Raw genomic sequence first — 24,880 nt, 5'->3', positions numbered from 1 at the left:
ATAAGAATGCAATTAAGTTCGAAAATTATTACAACGTAGTTATTATGTATGGAATTCTTATAGTGCATATTTACGGGCAGCGGTAAATAAGCGTTAATTTTATATGGCAAATCACTACACTATATATTATATGATCCGAGGGCGTTTTTTTGAGAGCATTTAAAGATTTGTTTACTAGTTCAATCAAATAGTGAAATGTATTGTACCGTAAGTGGATTTATTAAAACCTCAATTACCAATGGAAATGAAACAGTAATGCGTTTCGGTTTGAAGGGCAGCTGTAGTTAAAAGCGAGACCTTAGAACTCATGGCTCAAGGTGGATGGTGGGTGGTGGACTCCGGTAACCACTTAACACAAAGTGGCCCGCACTGGCCCGTGAGCTCGTTCACCCAACTAGGCAATAAAAAAATTTAGCATGTTTAAAGAAATTTGCGATTTGACTAGTAAGTCAAATAACTGTAAGTCAAATCGCTAATTTCTAGAATACTTTAGATATTTTGTGTATATATTGTAGAATGCGTTCACGGGGCTCTTGGAGTTTCTAGTGAATCCCACCCACTTCGAGATTTGAGGAGTTTTTTTTCCTTCCTTCCTTTTCTAGTAACCTCGAGGGGTTATACTAGATTGTCAGGTGGAGTAGGGGAGCTCACGGGTCTCTAGCCTGGTGACGTTGCTAAACACTAGCCCTAGCAAGAGCAGTGTTTCGCAGAATCTACCACGGGATCGGAAACGCGACCCACTGAGAAGATCCGGCGAGAAACTCAGTGGGCTATTTGAGATCAAAGTTTCAATTGTTTTAAATAGACAATACGGTGATGGCCAGATATCGTCATAAAAAATGTGTAGACACAATATTACATTTACGATTTAATTTCGTGTTTAGTGTTTACATTTTTATTATTCCCGACGTTTTAAATCTTTAATAGTGTTTGTGGTCACGGACGACACTTGCGAACACGTTATTTTTTATTTATATTTTATATTAATTTCTATACTTATGTTGTATTTTTTTTGTATCAATTAAATTGTAGGGATATACGACAAAGGGAAGATCTTCCATCGAGCGGGTGATATTGCTCGGTAGACCGACGGTCCGAACGTTGTTGTTCGGAACTTGTATATATGCGCTTTATCTTGAAAATGTCGTAAGCGAGATTCAGGCATCTGTCAATTATCTTGCGTTTTATGATGGCTACCTGCCACAAATTAGTTTAATTTAAATAATTAACTGTTGAAAATGTGAGCATGTTTTTCGGCGATCACAAATATGTATAATATACCATTAATATCGGTATAGAACGACATTTAAAGAATACACAATTAAACAAAAAAAAATTATTTATTTATTTTATCAATAATTGTTTTTTGCGTTATCTGGTTCATTGTCGCGAGATTTTAATTAATAATTTTTATCGTTATAAAACACTACCTTATCAATACGAACGCTATATTTATTACAGGTTTATAATACATTGAATGTAAACAAAACGTGGGTCGGCAGATAATTTTCTGATTAGAACGTACCGAACGGATAAGTACCGCTATCCTGCTTATATCTGCCACGGAACGCTATTGGCTGTTGGATGGGCAATTTCTTTTTCAATTCACAGTACCTATTAAAGAGGTAAATGTGTTGAGGCTTGAACGAACTCACAGCTATCTATCGCTGAGGGGTTGTCAGTTTCTATAGATCAGGGCCTCCCAAACTTGTTTTTTCTACTGCCCACTTTGAGAATAAATTATTTATACGCGCTCCCATTTTCTATCCTACTTAAAAACCAATATAGCGAGAGCTCAGTCGGTGTCTATGAGTCCTCCTAGAGGAAATGGCCTACACAACGCCCCCTTTTTTATCTGGTTCTCTTACCGCCCCTCTTTAGGCCTGCAGCATCCACCAGGGGGCGTTATCGCCCATTTTGGGAAAGGCTGTTATGGATGGTGTGGCGATAGCCAGCATAGAACATAAGATAATTTACAATTGCCCGAATCTCGCTTACGACATTTTCAAGATAAGCTTGCATATATACAAGTTCCGAACAATAACATTCGGACTGTCGGTCTACCGAGCAATATCACCCGCTCGGTGGAAGATCTTCACGATCATCACGATGGTAATAAATAAAGCCCAAGGTCAGATGCTAAAAGTAGTGGGTGTGTAGATCTTAGTGTTAACTGCTTTTCACACAGTCAACTCGGTCACACGGCTATGTAGCTCTGTCACATGTTAGCAATCCTAGCAACCTGTATGCTTTGATCCCCGATATCTATACGTGTAATGTCGTGTATAGAGAAGCATTACTTTAAATTAGATTTTTCTAAATACCCAAATGACGGTATTTATAAACCAAAAGATATGTCCTAAAACTGCTGCCCTAAGTCGCCATTCCACGCGGACGGAGTCGCGGGCACAGCTAGTTCTCAATAATATCGTAGTATCCAATCGGTAGTTTAACCATATCACCAGTATATATTGTAACTATACTGAGACTTATATCTCAAGGTGGGTGGCGGCATTTACATTGTAGATGTCTATGGGCTCCAGTAACCACTTAACACCAGGTGGGCCGTGAGCTCGTCCACCCATCTAAGAAAAAAACAAAAACAAAAAAAACCTAACTTTTTGTCATGTCATTGTATGTTTATTTACTTAGTTAACTCAGTTTACCTCTGTAATATACACTGCTTCACACTAGTTTTTGTTAAATTCTAGTTTCATTTATTGTCTTTCAGAACAGCTATCGTCCGTCTAAGTTAAGTTTGTCTCGAGGTCATATTACAGTCGGTACATTCGTAACCTCTCGATATTAAAATATTATTGATAATTTTAATGAAGTTTATCGTTATCATTACCGAGCAAAGCTCCGCTTAGTGCAGTGTTTCCCAGCCTTTTTTGTGCCATACCCCACTGTAACATTTCAAAAATGTTTATGCCCCCATACATATTTTTAACATTAAAAAATTTTTTTGTTTACTTAAGAAACATAAATGATAGGTTTTAGGAAGAAATCACTATGAAATTGTTATCAAATAATATTTCAAAAAACATATAATAAAAAACTGGAATTCAAATTCAAAGCAATTTTAATATAGATTTTCTATATTAATTTAGTGCGATTGCCCCCCTTAATTAGTAAATTGCCCCTTTGTGGGGCGTGGGCCCCACGTTGGGAAACACCGGCTTAGTGTAACTATCACTAAGCCTTTGAAAAGAATCGCTAAAACTACTCATACCTCATAAATAAATAAATAATAAATATTTACTAACAATCACGCCACGTTAACTGGTCCCGTGATAAGTTCGTAAAGAACTTGTGTTACAGGTACCAGATGACGGAAATAAATGTAAGATTTTTATTATACACATACATATATTTAATATACATCCATAACCCTGGAAAATACATTTATATTTATCATACAAATATCTTCCCTTGGCGGGATTCGAACCCGCGACCCCCTTATGTAGTGACCATGTCACTTGCCACTACACCAGACGGCCGTTATTCTCCATATTTATGGCTTCGTAAAAATATAAGCGATCCGTGAACAGCCATAACCAGTTTTGAAGTTTCAAACTCGTCCGGATAAAGGACGCGATGATAGATAAAGACATTAAAGATCAAACGTATTGACTTAATTATTTTTCGTTATTAATGTATAGCTGTATGTATTTTTATTATTATGTATGTATTTTTTACATATTTAAATAATTAATGAAATACGTACTTAACAAACGTTCACGATTGACTTACACGGTGAAGGAATAACATCGTGTAATAAAAATAAAACCCGCAAACTTATAATTTGTGTAATTACTGGTGGTAGAACCTCTTGTGAGTCAGCACGGGTAGGTACCACCACCCCGTCTATTTCTGACGTGAAGTAGGCTCCAGTAACCACTTAACACCAGGTGGGCTGTGAATTCGTCCACCCATCTAAGCAATAAAAAAACATTTTTGGATTTATACATTTTATTTCTTATAATACATATCGCAATTCGGCGTGGCTCTTGGCATAGACCTCCTCCAGCTCTCTCCATTGAGCTCGGTCTTCTGCAATCCTGGTCCAGTATGGTCCTAGGACTACCCCTAGACGTATATCGTCACTCCATCTTGTCATGGGACGCCCCTGTCTTCTGATGTCCTCTCTGGGACACCATAAAGTTACTTGTTTGCTCCATTTATTTTTTTGCAACGGGCATAGGTCCTATCCAACTATAATTTTAAATTTTCTATACAGCTTATTATATACGTTACTTTTGTCATACTTATTTAAATAATTAATAACAATTTAATATAATTAATAGTTAATAATAATATTATAATAAAGAACACAATAGAGAATGATTTTAATAAAATTACAAATATGTAAAAGTTTTTTTATCGATACTTGAATACCTTAGATGCATACAAGGGTTAGAAGCCCGCTTGATGATAAGCCCTTATCAATGTCCATATCACGCCCGCGTAGGACATAATATCAAGTCCTTGATTTTTAAATTTCAAATACACTTTATTTACTTGGCTCGATAGACCACCCGATTAGGTCCATATATTCTTTACAATACAAGATTTCTTGGATTTTTTTTATTGCTCTTGTAGGTAGGCGAGCATACGACCCACCTGATGGTGAGTGGTTACCGTAGCTCATCGACGTCCGCAATGCCAGGGGCACAGTCAAGTCGTAGCCTACCGCAAAATCAATTATTAGGCATAGTTCATGTCGACAAGAAATAACCTTAAATTGTTCTGTTGAATGTAGAATGCTGAATAATTTTAAATAAGCCAAACTAATTCAGCTATAACCCGGTGCTGTAGTAGCTAACCTCGCTTCCCACACTACGGACACGAGCTATTACATGTAATGATGATTCATAACAAACCTTTTCGCTCCTTAACACTCCTCAATACAACCAATTTTCTTTAATAAAACATTCGTTCTTACGAAACCTATAGCGCGTGGACTTTTCATTCCGTACAATCGAATGTAATTGGCAAACACTCTTTTATGATTTCGTAATAATATAATTGTTGAGTTTCTAATGAAATGGAGAAATCGTTATTTTCTTGATGTATTCAATTGAATGCGTATTTTAAAGCAGTATTTAGTCTTGTAATCGTATTTTATTTAATAAGTTCATTAACGTATTAAGATTTTGGTAATTAAACAAGTGTTGCGTTTAGAACTTAATCTCGTCAAGCTACATCAGCTTCCTATCCAGTAGTGATATTCCAGCTTGTTACATTGTATAACAAAACACTGGAGCGTTGCTCGTATGCCCGCAAAAGTTGATACCATTTACATGTTTGAGCTTGAATGATGCGATAGCCGTTTGGATTTGATTCAATTGAGGATTCGTTACCTCGTGTCTCAAAGCTAGTGGTGTTGAGTCTTTACTTACGTGTGAACAAGTGATATTGTTCACGAGATCAAATATGTTTAGATGACCCGTCAAATCATCTGTCCCACTATGATAAAAAAAGATGATTTTCCGATTTAGAAACGTCATCTACTTATATACTCGATAATAAAAGTTAAAGCGACTAGGTAATTGTTGTTTGACTGTTTCATTGACGGTTGTTTCAACAAGAAATCTATAAATTTTGTATTAAAGGCACCTAATGTAATTATTGCGTCAGGAAATGATCTTGAAGTGTCCTTTGCAAATGTCGCAAGCGCCGATAGAAAGGCGGTTGGTAATGACAGTGTATGTAGTCCAATATTTATAAAGGACATTTTCGCCTCCTGTTATCCAATTAATACGAGGTTGGGATAGTCTTGAAGAGAACATGAGCCCATTTCTTCTCTAGAATAGCTATATTGGACTCAATGATGCAGTTAATAGGATTTGATATTGAATAAGCATTTTATGATGACACTTAATCTATATATGTATATAAAAATGAATTGCTGTTCGTTAGTCTCGCTAAAATTTCGACAATGGCTGGACCGATTTGGTTATTTTTTGGTCTTAAATTATTTGTGAAGTCCAGTGAAGGTTTAAAAAGTAGATAAATATGAAAATGCTCGGAATTAAAAATGAAAAATAACAATTTTGTTTTTCCTTTGATATGTCCTCCGTGGAACAGATTCCTTTTGTTTGTTTTAAGCTTCGATCAATAATACTACTAGATTCGCGATTAGCGCTTCAAAAACGGCCCGAAAAATAAGACCACATTTCAAATTTTTTTTCCTGATCTTTAATCTAGTACTATTATTGATCGAAGCATACATATAAAGTTTTTTTAATACTTTTTTGCATTGATTTGCCATCACCATTGAACAATTCTAGAATTTTTATAAGAGTTCTATATTTCTTCTCCTCTTTCTTTCGCGACAATATATATCCATTGTGCACAGCGACAAGGGGCTACTAGGAAATCTACAAACAAAAATAACATTATAAAATAACAAAACTACTCTATGCATTCCCTGTTCAAGAATTGGTGATGTTTGTTACAATAGTTGGTGTCTTGTTGCAAACATTGGCCAAACAATTACAATATTCGTAAATTGTGTTTTATTTACAATATAACTGTGTTTATTATTTTATGAAAAACACTTAATAATATAAATTTACCAAAAAAAGATATTCCTTCCAAACCTTGGTGTTACGGTGGTTTTTTACTCAGTTTTTGAACGCGCAGTGCAGCGTTTTGACGTCTTAGTGTTGGCTATGATTGGACCATACTAATTTGAAATAAGACCACAAATTTATTTGTGGTCTTATTTTTCGGGCCGTTTTTGAAGCGCTAATCGCGAATCTAGTAGTATTATTGATCGAAGTATGTATGTGTAAATATTTTAAGCGTATATGCTGAAAAGGATTTGTTTTCTGGGGGAAACGAACACAGCCATAAAATAAGCCTAAATTAAACTGATTATAGAAAAATTCATTGATATAAGATTACATTATATTTGTAAAAAAGAAACCGCTCATATAAAAATGACTTCTAAAAGACAGCTTTATAACAAACTGAATCTGTTTAAAGGTAATTAAACCTACATTATTGTTTTAATTACTTCTGTATAAAGAATACGTGGAAAACATGTTTCGTGTTTCCTTTCATATTTTTTTTACTTTATTCAATTTTATTTTTTATCACCTATTTGTTGTAATAGCGGCAATGTAAAATATTATCTACTACTTTTTTGAATCGGTCAAAAATAGTTGCGATCATACAAAACAAACCTAAAACAAATATGTATATTCTGCAACTCTATGTCTTTCAATACTTACTGTGTTCTGAGCATTGAAACGTAATACCAAGAACTACATCTAGTTCCACAATACAATAAGCACGAAATTTTAAACAAATATTTTTAACCTTATAAATTGGGGTTTATGTATCATTTTAGAATAAATATTTTTGTACTGATGACTTTTTATGTTCAAGTGACATTTTAAATTTATTCCATAATATTCTTTTTCTGACGAAAGGACCTAAATACATATATTTTGCAACGGTACTTAAACTTTATGTTTAAGTATTAAGGTTTATAATAAACTGAAGTCGTTAACATTATTAAACTTTTTTCTAAGAAATGAAGATGTTTTCGTGTCTGCAAACGTGGCCACTGGAGCGTCTTATTTTTGTTCCTGATCCTTAATCTAGTACTATTATTGATCGAAGGTTTTAAGTTTATTTTATACAAAAGTTTAGGTCTTTTATTTATCGATTGAGATACTACGAAGTCTGCCGGGTCAGCTAGTTTATCATAATAATCAATATAATTATTACTATGCTGAATAATCCTCAAGCGTTTTATAACGGCGGTGAAAAATATCGCTCAAATAGATTGATCTAGATACTTGAAGCTTCGTATAACACTATAGTGAAAACTAAATAGTTAGCTATCAGTAGAAATCCATTTTTGCTTCTCGTATTCTTCGTCGTCTTTGATGATTGTTTTTTTTTCATTTTTAATTAAAGTCATGTCCTTTTGAGGTCTATTCTTGAAGATATTTAACTTTAGAAACAAGAACATTATCTGAAAGTTGATTCCACGCAGTCACAACTAAAAAAATGAAAACGGTTTCTTCGCGTTTGACGTAGGTATTTCATCCAAATTGTTTCTTATGGGTATAAAAATAAAAGTTAAGATCGTCCAACTTCCTTCGTGACATGTTTCTTTGTTCGAATTTTCGTAAACAGGCGGCGGTTTCTGTGGCCCTAAATCTTCACCGCCATGTTTTGACGGCAAAGCTAAATCGGGAAACTAGAACTTCAGATCAAAGATAAGGAAATACGATTAATAATTCGAAACAAACCAAAAGAAAAAAAGTAACCTTAGAAAAATCCATTCGCTAAGTCGAATAGATAAATAGTAGTTAATAGCAGCTGTGTGTTTTTAGATGTAAAAAAATAAAATTGTTATTTATGTCTGTACAAAAACTAGGGCATAGGTTGTCGTCCGAAAGATTTTAATAGGTTTCTCGTATCATATTTAAGCCAAAAATATAGTTTGAAATGTAATACATATTTCCCGTTTTGTTTGAAAGTGTTTAAAAAATTGGCAAAATTTCCCTAAAAATACTATAGTAACTGAACATTCATGTTACAAAATATATTTAAAAAAATCGATAGTGGCACAAATTCTTGTTCTCTGAGGTTAATGGACTTTTGTTTTTGCGGTAAGTAACAAAACAAGAATATTTTAATAATAGTTTGAAAATCTTTTGTTACCTGATTCATGCATATTTTGTTGCATGCCCCACACTTGGTTTGTTGACTTTATTAGTTAAGGCAAATTGTGTTCATTTTTAGTGTATCGTATATTGAGGTCGGTAGTTAGGTGGTAGCAACCTTTTAATTTTCAACAACTGTTGGATGCTTGGGTTTCTTCAATAAAACTTCCACAATCGATTTTGTGCTTGTATTTTCTTTATACAGGTTTTTGTTAAATTTTACGTTGAGAACAAGTTAGCTTGGCACGGCCATTAATTGAAGTGTGTAAAAATTGTGTCGGTGAACATAAATAAAAATTTAATATTGCTCAGTAAAACTTCGTAGGCGTTAACAACAACCATTATATCATTAGGGCCTAGACTTCATGTCTCTAGTTTTAGAGGTCATGTCGTATTGAGTTTAACATGCCGAATGATGCCATAGGCTATGAATCCCGTAATGTTTGGATTTTTATCTTCACCTAATCGTTGGTAGCCTAAAGGACTATTCCAACTAGTCATGAACCAATAGATGAGCTCATGGAGTCAACGTGAGAGAATTTCTAACACTGACTGTATAGAATAGCTTTATTTTATTAAATAAGATTGCTTTTTTGCAAAAAGAGAAACAAGATAAGGACTGCCTATTAAATAAATATAAACGGTTTTTAAGCCACTATAATCACGCATGTAAACTTGAAGAAACACTAAATTAACGCATATCATCGATATTCCAAACAGCAATCCAGTTTACTTTATTTAAAATATTATATATCTTTTTCAATAATATACCGGGAAATAAACTCTGTTTGTACTCAATTACTGTTCGTTTTTTCGTATTCTACGAATTACAATTTTGTTTCTGTAATCCAATATCTCTGCTGTTAAGATAATCAACGAATTGTAACATTACACCGTACAAATACGGGCGCACATTGTCCCGTACATGGTTGTTCGTCATTGTGAGAAGCCCCCCAACCCCCCTCTCCCCTTTGATTACATACGTGGGCCAATACCCTCACGTTTGTTACGAATCAGTGTAATTACGATAGGTACTAGTTGTTCAACTAACTTGTGATAGTAGTTGTTACGGAAATAATGGCACGTATGTATGTTGAAGGTAACCAATAGTGTCCGACACTGAAAGTGTATAAAGTAATATCAGCGGGTGATATTGCTCGATACACCGACGGTCCGAATGTTGTTGTTCGCGGCGATTTTACAGTTTTCACTTTATAGATTACTTAATTCCTAGTTTTCTTCGTTGCGATACGTTTGAAATAAAAATGAACTGTCCATCTTTTTAAAACCGCCAATTGAAGAAATTTGAATATGTCAATTGTATGCAAATGGATTCGTTTGTCAAACGAAGCAAGAAGTTTTGGGTGCAAAGAATAAAAATACATTTTTCCAAAATCATTTAAATGTGGGTCCCGAGGTTTATCTTGTGGGTCCCAGTGACCCGTTAAAATGAATTGTAAGCTCATTTGCCCAATTTAGCTATAAGATAACGTTATGTGTATTTAGGTACGGGATGTCCATACAGGGGGGTCGTTAACCTTTCGGTTTTCGGCAGTGAAATCCTACACCCATCGGGGTGCGTCATTTTAATTACCGCACGCTATTTAGTCGGCAAAAAAAACTAATGTAAATGATTAAATGGCACAGACAGCTCGACGCCAAGTTCAATGGACTTCAATGAAGATTAATGAAACACTTTTTTGCTTGTCATTTTTTTTTGAACATATCACATGTTATTAAAATTGGTCGATGAAAATTTCCATTTAAATTCATCTGTTTGAAGCATACAAACGTCAATTCGTTTCGTTTCTGGACATTTTATCTTAAATGAAACTAGCCGTACTCGCCCGCTTCGCTGGGCATTTAAAATTAACATTATTATTTATTGTCATTATTATTAGGGACTTTAACACTCACATACAGTCAAACCAGGATAAGCGAGTGTTCAAGGGAACACAATCTCATTCTCGCTTATAGAGGTTTCTCACTAACCCGAGTTTCTCGCTAATGCTCCCTCTGAATTTCATTTCGCGATTTTCCGGATTCAAACGCATTCACTATTTTAAGTTTATCACTTAATAGCAGTACTTTATTTTTCCGTTTTGACATGATGCAGAACAGAACTTTCCTTCGCAATTGATTAACGATAAACTGAGTAAGTCCAACAAACAGGACGGTACACAGGCACACGTGTCTATTCGAAAAGAATGCAATAAATTAACAACGTTATTTAGTTCCACGAAATAGAATAGGTTCAATATTGACGAAAAAACAATACAAAAACAGTGGTCGGAAGTTCCACGAAAGTTAAGAAAGAGTTATAAAATACCACATGTTAAATTTGTAATTTGTTATAGAGAGTTTGTTATAGAGGTGTAGATAAGTAGCAGTCTCACTTACGGAGGTCCATGAAGGAAAAACGACTCTCTCTTACACAGGTTTCTGTTTCTCGCTAATAGAGGTTTTGAGAGCTTAAAATGACGGGTCCTGGCTATTACTCTCACTTATAGAGTTTTCTCACTTATCCAGTTCTCACTTACCCAGGTTTGACGTATATATTAACCTATCCATTAAGTACATGTATTTTCTACATGGATATCAAGTTTCAAGTCAATCGGATGCATGGTTCAGTAGTTATAACGGAACATCCGTAAAAACCACTGTAGATTTATATATTAGTATAGATAGCCCGTAGTATCTATCGGAATCAGTTTATTTAGTTTATTATTAGTTTTATAATAATAAACTAAATAAACTGTATTATCCATCTTAAAACCACATAGCATTATAACCACTAATAATTATTAACATTTTTTTTTTAAATGATGCCGCTATAATATATTTAGCTTAATATGGAACTGTAATGAAGTCAGTTCTTGCCAGACAGCCTGCCGCCAGAGAGAGCAATGACCCTCGTTTCTTACATTCACACAAAAACTATAACATCAAAAATAAACATGTTATTTTAATATCTAAAAAAGTACAGACGCGCAAAAAAGCGATTGGCCCAAACAAAATTGAAATTTAATTTGCCATCGAAGTTATATTTATCTATTTATACGTACGTAATTTATTAAAAAGCATGCTTAATCACCCAAAAATTATCTTCCAGTCAACTAAAGGTGTTGATAAATTAGTAGCAGTAGTAGTAGTAGGTAGCTGCAATCGGGAAGTAAATTTAACGTACGGTAACACAGTATTTTCTTTGGTATCTTGAGTCGTAGGCATAATTAATTTCATCAGTGCGAACCTTTATTATTTTCATTGTCTCGAGGGGTATCGAAGGCTTTATTTGGTTTAAGGAACTAATGGCTTAATACGCGACATTTGTCTTTGTAAATAAAGGTACCTTTTATTTGGTATTAGCATCAATAATTCGATGTTTCTTAATTGAACTTCAATTAAGTTTACCTTATACACATAGCCGAAGAAGTTTGTTTGTTATGATATTTTTCCCAAAATTTTAAACCATACATTGTTCTCCTATAAATTTGCAATGCATGTCTACGCCACATAAATGGTAGCTTTTATTTAGGATAAGTTTTGTTTATTAAATATTTTTCTTTTTTTTGGAATATACATTCTACATTACGCATAAGATACGTGATTCGGGTCACTTTATATGGCGTCCATGGTCTAAATAGAAGAGGACCTGTTTGGGGTGAAGCGAATACGAAGCTCAGCACCGATCACCGTTCTGATCAATCTCGTCAAATACCTACAACGAAGAGTTCGATGTACATCTTAACTCAGAAATACAACCCACTGAGTTTCTCGCCGAATCTTTTCAGTGGGACGCGATTCCGATCCGGTGTAGATTCATCGAAGCACTGCTCTTGCTACGAGCAAGATGAGACCCTATGAGTTCGCCCACAACCATGGTGATACCAGAATAGCCCCTCGAGGTCACTGGCAGTTAAGTAGGCAAAAAAAACAATACACCGGCATTTAGAAATGTATTATATTTACGTGATGTGATATCCATGGAGCCCGCACGGGTGGGTATCGAAGTGCTGCTATTTCTGCTGCATTTCCGGCGTGACGAGCAGGATGGCCACTACAACAGTTTTCCAACAATACCCAAGTCACCCAGTCTCAAGTCAATACGTAGTCCTCCTTCCTCATTCGATCGCTCATCGAGTATCGTGATGCGTCCGCCTGTGACTTTTTTTGTGATTCGTACTAATTCGTAGCCATTTATGTCGGTCAGTGGCGTAGTGAAGTGCGTAGCTCAGTCTCGTGTTCAAATGCTCGGACACTTGGTCACTCCATCTTTTTTGGCTCAGACCTCTGAATCGTCTTGCATCCACTTTACCCCACACTATGAGTCTCTCCAAGTTTTTACTGGTGGTAGGACCTTTTATGAGTCCGCGCGGGTAGATACCACAACCCTGCATATTTCTGCCGTGAAGCAGTAATGCGTTTCGGTTTGAAGGGTGGGGCAGCCGTTGTAACTATACTTGAGACCTTAGAGCTTATATCTCAAGGTGGGTGGCGCATTTACGTTTTAGATGTCTATGGGTTCCAGTAACCACTTAACATCAGGTGGGCTGTGAGCTCATCCACACATCTAAGCAATAAAAAAAAAGTTGTCAGAGAGTTTTCTTGCTATATGACCAAAATAGCTTCTGATCAACTTTTAGCTCGTTGAGGATGGAAGCGTTTGTCATAAAAGCCGTCAAAGGAAAGTGCAACTTGCGCCGCCAGCCAATACATAGTAGTGGTTAGTATTTCAAAAGAAAAGTTCTCATAAAAATTCGCTCCCGTGCAACGTAAATAAATCCATACTATTCTAGCTTAATCTTAATAAATCTATTCGTGTCTATGTATTCTTGTGTGAACGCCAAGATCGCGTCGACAGATACCGGAGCATACAAAGTTTCCCTTTGTGCTGTATTCAAAATGTATTCAAAACAGTGAATAAACAGATAAGGTTTTCTTTGATGAATCCTTCAGTGTGGTTCGTTGAGGAAATATTTTTGACATAGATCCCACTTGCGATCCGTCTTGTTGTAGGCTCGTATATAATATAGCAATAGTCACAAATGAATTAGAACTATTCTAACCCGTAGATCCGAATCCATTACTGCTCCGCGTTACACCTATTCCAATTATCTCGATTACATCAAATAAAACCCACAAAACATCATTGCCATTTGTCAGAACACGAGCCACAGTGTAATCAACCTACGGAGACATTATCTATATATTAATATGTAAAGCAAATACTTTGTACCCCTTTTTACGAAAATTGCGCGGACGGAGGAGTATGGAAATTTGTAACACCTATAGAGAATATAGAGAAGGAGTGCACAATGCTATTATTTTTTAAAAATAAAGCATAATAGATACTTTGAATCAATAAAGAAAACATTACACACACTACCATATATTTGACACAACACATACATGAAAATATACTCTTTGTTTACTGCCAATTGGGAAACTTTTGTTATTGTTTAAAGTCTGTGGTCGAATTGAAAATATATTAATATTATTTGTCTTTAATATTATTGATCTATAGTGCAGTTTTGGCGAATACTGTGATTATATTATCGAAATATAATAGTGTTTGACAATAGAACCTTAATAATGCTTAAACTTATAATTTCAATTAATTATAGTCGAATCTCGACTACTGCGGGGTCACTAGTTAAAAGAAATCTACTTTAAGATAATTAAAAAAAAATATTTACTTGTTTACCTTAAATAGAATTGTGTACATTGGCGGAATTAATGTCTGAACAATGTTCTGCTGGTCAATCGAAGGTAGTGTAGAGATATAAAACATTAAATGCATTCACAAAACACGCAGCATTCATACATCTACATAAGTACAACGTCGTAAATATCATATCATAATATAATATACAATTAAGCAATAGTATCTATATATTAATACGTGAAGCAAAAACTTTGTATCTCTTTTTACGAAAATTGCGCGGACGGAGGAGTATGAAATTTTCCACACTTATAGAGAATATAGAGAAGAAGTGCACAATGCTAATTTTTTTTTTAAATAATGCATAAAAGATACATTAAATCAATAAAGAAAACATTACACACACTACATACCATGTATTTGACGCACACACGCATGCATACTATTTATTGTCATACTTTTGTTCTTGACGTCTGTTGTCAATTTGAAATTAAATATTGTTTCTCTTTGTTAATATTTTATTTGTGATTATAGAAGTATAAAATACAATCATAATAGTGTACAAACTTACAATTCCAATTAATTATAGTCGAATTTCGACTACTGCGGGACCTCTAGTAGTTATATAATAGAAGACTAATCAAGTAACATGAACCAATGATGATGCTATTTTCGCTTGTCATTAAAAAGGTCAACGAACTGGTCACCATGATTGACAGTTGACTAATGTGTCGACGTTTTTTGTTTCTGTACACAAGTTCAGGGTAATAATAATTTCAGTATTCAAGTTCGAGGGCACAATGCTTTCGATCATACATTTACTATTCGACGAAGGCATCTAATTGAAATTGTAATAAGAATTTTTGGCGGGAACGCGAGGAGTGAAGTTTTGTGATTTGTTTTATTTTGTCTATTTAGTGTTTTTTCAGGTTTAAATGTGTAATAACGGTGGTTTATTAACTGTTTAATATCTGTGAAAGTGCACAAATGTGGAAAAATTAAACAAAGCCGCTGGACATAACTTCTCGGGATCCTCCAAAAAGTCCACTGAAAAAATCTCAGTAAATATTTTATATATTTTACTGAGATTCTATTTCATTCCATATTATCTCATTTCATTTAATTTCATCCCAGTTAATTAATGTCTCAAATTAATCATCTTCATTTCATTTCACTCCATATTATCATTTTTCATAAAAATAAGAACATAAATTAAAATAAGACATGACTTAAAGGTCTTAGTTACCAGGTCATAAAATCCCTAATGAAATAAATTGTAATAATACGTCGAGTCTTGTTGACAGTCAGTTGGCATGACAGCGCTCCGTTCCACGACCGGATTAATCGTCTGGTAATTCCGAGATCGCGGAACACAGCGAATAGCTCATGAACTATTGATGGGAACTGATAAAATATGTATGTCGAATGTGTTTTCTTGTATTTTAGCGTTATAAGAAACAGTTATATATATTTATCTCTTTTTTTTAATCGTCGTATGGTTACGCGATTCGTAAATTAAAAACATCGCAATTTGATCTCGGTTTTTTTTTGTAATTTTAATTTCTTGGTGACGTAAAAATTAGAGTGAGATTAGGGACGTCACCTCTCCTACTTCGGTAGTGTCGTCAAATCGGGATAATACGTTTAGTATCGATTTGGAAACAAAATAATATGTTTTTGTTTATGACTTTTTTCTTTTTTTTTTTATTGCCCTTGTAGGCAGACGAGCATACGGCCCACCTGATGGTGAGTGGTTACCGTCGCCCATGGACTTCAGCAATGCCAGGGGCAGAGCCAAGCCGCTGCCTACCGTAAAGGACTGAAGGATTACTGGTGGCCCGAAGACCTTTCTAGTTTCACCAGGACAGGTGGGCGAGCAGAGGCTCTACCAAAAGGGGTGGGATTTGCTGACAGGTGCTCGAGCGCCTCCGAAGGAGACCTAACAACTCAAGAGCAATTGCTTCGCGAATGAATCTACTACCGGATCGGAATCGCGACCCGCTGAGAAGATCCGGCGAGATACTGAGCGGGCTGATGCATGGGTTAGGTTACACGTCACACTATGTATGTTGGCTTTTTAAAATCCGTTCACAGAAGTTATAAAGCCATCCGATGTGGTTAGTAGTGGGGGGTGGTATTGAATAATAAAAATGGATACACAGTGCAGTTTATGACATCATCGCCTTTAAAGCGCATGCGCATTCGTTTTACGAGTTCTACGAGAACGCTGACCGGTGCTTGAAGAGCCAAGCTTGATAGCAATACGTAGTTTGAGTATTGACTAATTGAGTATTATTATAAAGCCTCTTGTGAATTAAACTATTGTGTGTCACGGAGTATCTTATCTTATACCTTTAAACGAGCAATTCTTGTATATTAATATATACATATATATATAGTCTGAATCTCGGAAACGGCTCCAACGATTTTCATAAAATTGAGTATACGTATATAAAATACGAGTATAAAATGTTGTTTTATTCGTGTGTGTTTTCAATAATCAACTCTTCCCGACATCTATTGGCGAATAATAATACTATTTTTCCTAATTGAGGGCAACTAACCGCTTTAAAGACACAACAAGATGGCGTTATCCAAAAAAACTAGTCATCGTCTAGTTTACATCCAAGAGAACATCCAAGAGAACAAAAATTCTAACAAGATAAGTCGAGAGAAAGACGAAAAAATCCCACGAAATTGATGGTACATACCATTGTTGGTTGTAGTCGTCTGACTAAATTGTTATTGATAGTTAACATTCCGGCGTTCCGCTACTTATGCTTTTATTGGAAGTTGGGAAGCTGACGGGTGTTTCGATTGAGTGACATAATATTGTTCTGAGAACGCCAAGACGTTCTTTAACTATAAACTATTAATAATAATCCATACTTAATGGTTTAAGTTTTTTTTTATTGCTTAGATGGATGGACGAGCTCACAGCCCACCGCGTGTTCAGTGGTTACTGGAGCCCATAGACATCCACAACGTAAATGCGCCACCCACATTGAGATACAAGTTCTAAGATCTCAGTATAGTTACAACGGCTGCCCTACCCTGCCTTCAGACCGAAACGCATTACTGCTTCACGGTAGAAATAGACATTCCCGATCCTGCGGACAGAATGGAAAGCAGTCGACGTCGCCCAAAACACGTCATATCGGATCCTCCCGATCCACTAACGGTGCTTCTAGGTACTTCAAGCACCGGTCACCGTTCTCGTCGAACCCGTCGCTTGCGACAAAGGGCTCGACGAGTAAATTAACTCTCAGACACAGACCACTGAGTTTCTCGCCGGATCTTCTCAGTGGGTCGCGTTTCCGATCCGGTGGTAGATTCTGCGAAGCACGGCTCTTGCTAGGGTTCGTGTTAGCAACGTCATCAGGTTTGAGCCCCGTGAGCTCACCTACAAACGTTAGGGTTACGCTGAAATAGCCTCTCAAGGCTCTCAGCTTAGGTAGGAAAAAAAAAAAAAAAAGCAGTGCCGTGGTACCTACCCGCGCGGACTCACAAGAGGTCCTACCAATAAGTCTGCTTATATGTTCTTCTGTAGCGAAGTAAAGAAGCAATATACTGACATGATTTTTTACAATGATAACATTAGGTCGGAAGAGTACTTGGTTACCTTTTATCCCAACCTGTCAGTTCCACGGGAAACTTCACTGACAATTTTCCTTGATCACGTGGGCGAAGCTGCGTGTAATAGCTAGTAAAAAAAAAATAATACCGTTGCCATGCGATAACCGGTTTCTTTAAAAAAAAAATATGTTATTGCCAGTATAATAAATTAGATATTAGCGATATTGCTGTTTGAATTGTTGTTTACATATATATATTTTTTGCAATTTACAAAGTGGAATTGTTTTGACGCCTTTTTCCTCCAACTGTTCTTGTATTATTTAGTACTGGACATGAAAAAAGTTAAATTAAACACGTTGCATTTTCGCGCGAAAAAGACGCTTGTCTCATTGTCTGGTTCATAAGCTACGATACGATTTGATACGTCAGATCACAAGCCAGAGAACCAAATGTTGTATCTGTTGTAACAGGTATAAATAACCCTTTATGTTTAATATTCCACTTATCAAACATTGATTGCGTAGAAATAAATAGCTTAGCATATTTAAATAGGCACAGATAAAACAATTGCAACGATTTTCTCTTCTGTCTGTCATCCGAGCTGAATATTATTTATTAAATAGACTATAGTTTATTTATTAACTATAAATGAATATATTAATCTATTCTCAATTTGACCACAGACTTTAAAGAATAACAAAAGTTTCACAATTGACAATACACAAAGAGTATATTTATACGTATGTGTTGTGTCAAATACATGGTAGTGTGTGTAATGTTTTCTTTATCGATTTAATGTATTTTTAATGCGCAATTTCTAAAAAAATATTACGTTCTGCACTTCTTCTCTATGTTCTCTATAAGTGTGGGCATACTCCTCCGTCTGCGCAATTTTGCTTCACGTTTTATTATATAGATTAGCTGAATGTTTTTTTTTTTTAAATGTCATTAACGAAAGGAAAAAGTAACAGTAATATTAATGTATGTATTACAATCTGTGAATCTAAGCCTTGGAGTATCCGATTACGATTATCGATTTTTGAGCACAATTTTTTTAATTTTTTGTTTTGATAGGTGAACGAGGTCAGGGCCCATCTGGTGATAGGCGGTTACTGGAGCCCATAGACATCAACAACGCAAATACCGGCACCAGTATTTAGGCAGGAAGACGCCCTACCACCAGTAACACAAATCATATTAAATATTTGCGGGTATGATTTTTATTGCATGTTAGCATACGACGTCATCCGACGAAGTCATTCGTGAGCATGTGTTTAGTACCTACACTTCCTTGTACAACACTTCGAGTTTAAATTAGTTTTATTATAATGATGTCTAATAAGTGAAAGATAGGTTTGTCAAAGAAACTAGATTACACTAAGTAAAAATACGCTATTTTGATAGTTAAATGATTTTATCGGCTCATATCCGAGATTATTGTTGCTGTAAATGCCATTGTCAAATCGATATTTATAATTGACAAAAAAAAACTCATCAAAATTAAGCAATACTAATTTAAATAACCACGAAAGTCTAAATCAACACTACAATATGAATCAAAACGTTTCCAACTGGAATCTAAAGATTATTTCCGTGCGAAATAATTATTATATAGTTCACGGAGCGCATAAATATGTACTTTATTGTTTAGCCTACAAGATATAGATAAGATTGAACTTGTAACGTGTTTTACCGAGGCTATCAGGCCGACCTTCGCGCGAAGCACGTCAAACGATTATGTTTCTCAAGGAAATTGCCGTAAAACTTAGTTTACAATGCGCTGCGAACTTTGATATTTTTGCTAGACGTAGACGTAGGAAAGTAAACAAGACTTGTTATTATATTCGTTGAGTACAAAGATTGGTGGTCTTGAATGATAAATGAGTTAATTAAAATGTTTTTTTTTTTTAACACGCGTCACATCACGTAGGCTGTCCGCCCACGGATTAAAAAAACCTGAATACAGTGTGCTTAGTGCGAGTTTCTTAACGTTCTCGATAGCGTAAAAGTTAACCCAATATGCAGTTGGAACAGCGCCCCTAGCGGCAAACGTACGGAAACGATCCCATTCCATACAAATATGAGTTAACTTTTACGCTATCGAAAATGTTAAAAACTCGCACTATGCACACACGTCCAAGATCGACGGTGACCAATCACCATATGATGGGTTATATGCTCGTCTGCTTTAAAAATCCATAATATGGTAAATCGTAGTTTGGTAGTCGACGGGGCGATGACTTGCGTAGGGTGGCCAGCAAGAAATTGTCGAGGATAGCCGAAGACCAGGCTCTGTGGTGTAAATTGGGAAAGGCCTATGTCCCGCAATGAACGAATATTGGCTGATGATCATAATAATGATATAGATTAGGGTCGTTCGATACGAAACTCTTTTAATTAATAGCAATTTACGGGTGGTAGGACCTCTGTGAGTCCGCACGGGTAGGTGCCACCATCTATTTCTGCCGTGAAGCAGTAATGCGTTTCGGTTTGAAGGGCGGGGCAGCCGTTGTAACTATACTGAGACCTTAGAACTTATCTCAAGGTGGGTGGCGCATTTTCGTTGTAGATGTCTATGGGTTCCAGTAACCACTTAACGGCTGTGAGCTCGAGTCCCAGTAAGCACTTCACACCAGGTGGGCTGTGAGCTCGTCCACTCATCTAAGCAATAAAAAATTACCACGACATGAAAAAAACAAATTTTCAACCGATATTTAAATTGTAACCTCGGTATGATCTTTCGAAAGTTTCGTTCCTGCTTATTTGTAAATTAACGCTAACTTACAACATTTACATTTCGTAAACGTGAGGTGTTAATTTTTAAAACAGTGGTACGACGAAAAAAGACCGAAGTTTCAAATGAGACTTAATTATGGAAATATTTCCGCAAGTTCACCGCCTGTAGCGCTCCCTATCTACAATTACAATTGATTTCGGGCAGGCGAAGACTCATGCTTAGTAGTAACTTTATTCTTTCTGGGTTCAAACTAGTACCCGGCCGAATTCCGTCATACCAGTTCAGAGATCCGAGCGTGAAAACCTAACAGAGTTATTTTTGTATTATTGAGTTCATTCAAATCTTACTTATGGCTTAGTTAATCTAAACAAGAAGTAATCATTCTTTGTCAGTACCTATAGAAAACGTGGATGCTATAGTTCAAGTTTTACCAAATTTTTTATTTTTATTTTTTTTATTTATTTACTTCAGATTTTGCATCCATATTACACTTCATTACACTGCATTAACATTTCATTTATACTAGAATTAAATAAAAATAATAACTACAATATATGATCGTGCAAGAATCTTTAATACATTAGAACCAATTGCATTTCGACGTAGTTGACTTATGTCCTTAATGACGAGAACAGTTGTCGCCGTTCTGGTATTTTATATATTTCCATTGAAATTAAAATACCTTAATAGATTAAAATAAGTAATACATAGTTTAATAGTTTAAAACCTTGATTGTTTAAAACTCGGTGTATTATCATAAAGTTCATTTTCACAGTATCTCGTTACTGTGTTATCACAACACGTGCATTGAATGTGTTCGGAATCATCGATTAGTTTGTTTACACACTCGACATATCACTTGTCGTGGCGTCGATTAATAGTCATCTCTGCTAAGTTTTACAACGTCAATTTTTTAACATTCTCGATAACGTTAAAGTTAACTCAATTTGTATGGAGTTGGAACGTTTGCCTACGTTTGCCGCTAGGGGCGATCTTTCAACTGCATACAAATTTAAGTTAACTTTTACGATATCGAGAACGTTAAAAAACTCTCACTACGCACACAGGTGGCGTGAGTCGAGAACTCACACGTACGGTATCAGATTATATTAATCGCTAACTAGTCATGCATTTCGGTTCGAAAGGCGGACTGTCTATATCTGTACGACCTCACTACAAACATTTTGTTCGATTGTCTTTTCCTAAATTTATTATTCTAATTTTTAAGGAACCGTACTTCAAGTTAAAAAGGTATTAAGTCTCTTTCTTAACGTTTATTTTAATAAGTACCATTCCTTACAAGTATATGTCGGACAATTGTTGTTTCTCACCTTGTTCTATCTACATATCCGACCCAGACCCAGGCAACAGCAACATAAAGCTGTCGCCAGAAACATGTCTACAAAAACAAATATAAAAATAAGCTCTTACACTGATTTAATTTGCTTACCGGCCTATTCTTTATCAATAAATTTTTTGGTATGGTCAAATTTGACGCCTTTTCAATGTTTTTGATCGTAGATATAGAGATACGAGCGTATCACGTTATCAATTCTATTTTAGTTTATCTGTTTCAGTGATTTGGTAATCATTTGTCAATCGATATCTGCTGTCCGATTCGATTCCGATTATATTCGTGGGTTCTTCGTGAATCCTGAAGGGCGAGGCCGATACTCTCTCTTATCTCTTTACACCTAGAAATTATTGATACAAAAAATTATGAGTGTTTTCGATGATATTATTATTGAAATTTCCCACACTTATAGAGAATATAGAGAAGAAGTTCACAATGCTAATGTTTTTTTTAAAATAATGCATAAAAGATACATTAAATCAATAAAGAAAACATTTCACACACTACATACCATGTATTTGACGCACACACGCATACTATACATTACATACATACTATTTATTGTCAAACTTTTGTTCTTGACGTCTGTGGTCAAATGAGAATAGATTAAATATTGTATGTCTTTATTAATATTTTTTTATAGTGTAGCCTTGGCGAAATTTGTGATTATAGAAGTATAAAATACAACCATAATAGTGTACAAACTTACAATTCCAAATAATTATAGTAGAATGTCGACTACTGCGGGACCTCTAGTTACTATATTTAAATGAGATGTAATCTTATTAATGATACAATATTTTTTATTAATGAATGATTTTTTAAGGATTAATGATAAAAAAAGAGAAAATAAAATTATTGTTTCTTGTAGTTACGCATTAACATTGTAAGGGCAAATTAAAGACTCGACATTACATAGAATCTGTGAAGTTATTTACGCAAGAGTTTCAAAAGTTTGCACATTGCTACCAAGTTCCATTCTAGGAAGTTTCAAAGATCTTAGATCATTGGCAGCTTAAAAAAAACAATGATTCAACGAATTAAAATTGTGTAATTTCTGAAAAATATATATCGTTATCAATATGAATTTTGAGTGTCCGTCATCCATTAAGTCTGGCAGAGCAAATATTTGTAGACGAATGACGTGGATTTAGTGAATCGTTGCCACCGGCTATTTTTGGTCGCGTTTAATTAGCGTATATTTTTGCTTTGAGAATGTATTTTTATACGATTGAGAGGATGTCGATTTTTTTTTTAAATAATATTTTTAAAAATATAGTCAAATTCGGCCCGATTTGCTGACCGATCCTTCATTTGTTTTTGATTCGATCGCCGCCAAATTTTATAAGATCACGCACTGTTCTATACTGAAAAATTTCGTAGTATATAGAGAAAATAATATCGACTTTTATACAAATTTATACATATTGGTTTCTTTCTTATTGATTCTTTGGTATGGTTGATCGGAATAGATTATTGTGTATATTAGTAGATACTAGAGGATGATCGAGCGTTATACGGATTTTTTTTTATAAATTGTGTTTTTTTTTTTAATTTTATTTAATTACGAATTACATATTGATATTATTCTTTAGATAAAAAAAGTTTATTATCGATAAAGTTGATTATTGAAATAACACGAATAAAACAACATTTTCTGAACATAAATCTTAGCTAAATCGATTTATCGCCCCCGAAATCCCCTGTATACTAAATTTTATGAAAATCGTTGGAACCGTTTCCGAGATTCAGATTATATATATTCATATTTATATACAAGAATTGCTCGTTTAAAGATATTAGATTTAATGTAGGTGTGTACTTTTGTTTTGTATAGAGTAAATGTATTATCAGTCAAGAGTTTTAAGTTACGATTTCACACTTGACGTGGTTATGTGTGTTCGGAAATACATACAAGATAAGAGAAATAAGTCTGACCGAGTCTTAAATAGCTTGAACAACTTTGACTGGGAATGAAATCTGGACCTCGGGGTTTACTAGTCATTACCAATCAGACGAACGAGCCGGTAAATTGAAAAGTGAGTGATAAAACATTCCAAGGTCGTCGATAAAGCTAACTGCATGATTGCTGCTTACTGCAACATACTTTTTTATGGCTCAATAGAAAAATGTATAGTCATTGTATACCTTGTTCGTGATTCATAGATTTTTCTTCAAGGTCAATGCCATCATCCACTTTGAGATAAAAGATCAATGTTTTATTGTATAACATCTGTCAATCCGGAACGCATGGCATCACGGCAAAAATAGTAGGCAGTCAATTTTAGTAGGCAACGGCTTGGCTCTGCACCTGGCATTGCTGAAGTCCATGGGCGACGGTCACCACTCACCATCAGGTGGGCCGTATGCTCGTCTGGCCACTGGCACCTGGCAAAGGCAATAAAAAAAAGGCAGGCTGGTGATGCCCTACCCGTATGGGGGCCTACAATTAGTCATATCACGAGCTTAATGCTTAAATTGTAGAATTTATAAAAGTAACAGTATACAGCACTTTAGGGAAGATTTCTCAATAAGTAACATAATTGTAAGCCAGATCAAAATAGAGTGGTTCACACAGATAGTTTTTTTTTTTTTTTTATAGGCAGACGAGCATACCGCCCACCTGATGATGGTGAGTGGGTACCGTCGCCCATGGACTTCAGCAATGCCAAGGGCAGAGCCAAGCCGCTGCTTACCGCTCATGAGTGTTTCATTTAAAATTTCACCTAAGAAGCCGCAGTGAATCCGAGTTTCGCTCGGTACATTTCCATTTTCAATTATATTTACCATTAAATTTATATCTCGGCGATCCAGCGTATAATAGTGCATAGGACGTAAAATAAACAAACGCTCTTATAAAA

At 35.2% G+C, this 24,880-nt stretch overlaps 1 protein-coding gene and 1 long non-coding RNA gene across 3 annotated transcripts in view; both read left to right on the top strand.

Moving 5' to 3' along the window:
- LOC114242722 (uncharacterized) overlaps positions 1-24,880 on the top strand; it is a 101,120-nt gene that overhangs the window by 5,406 nt on the left and 70,834 nt on the right. The gene's annotated exons all lie outside the window — the stretch shown is intronic.
- LOC149499618 (uncharacterized) lies at positions 4,345-11,627 on the top strand. The gene is made up of 2 exons (XR_016325614.1): positions 4,345-6,103; positions 7,636-11,627. It is a non-coding gene; the product is annotated as an uncharacterized LOC149499618 (long non-coding RNA).

The sequence above is a fragment of the Bombyx mandarina genome, chromosome A1, assembly GCF_030267445.1.
Source record: "Bombyx mandarina strain Sakado chromosome A1, ASM3026744v2".
In the NCBI taxonomy this organism is placed as follows: domain Eukaryota; kingdom Metazoa; phylum Arthropoda; class Insecta; order Lepidoptera; family Bombycidae; genus Bombyx; species Bombyx mandarina.
The sequence above is the reverse complement of the archived record's forward strand: the minus strand, read 5'-3'. Positions and strand labels throughout refer to the sequence as shown.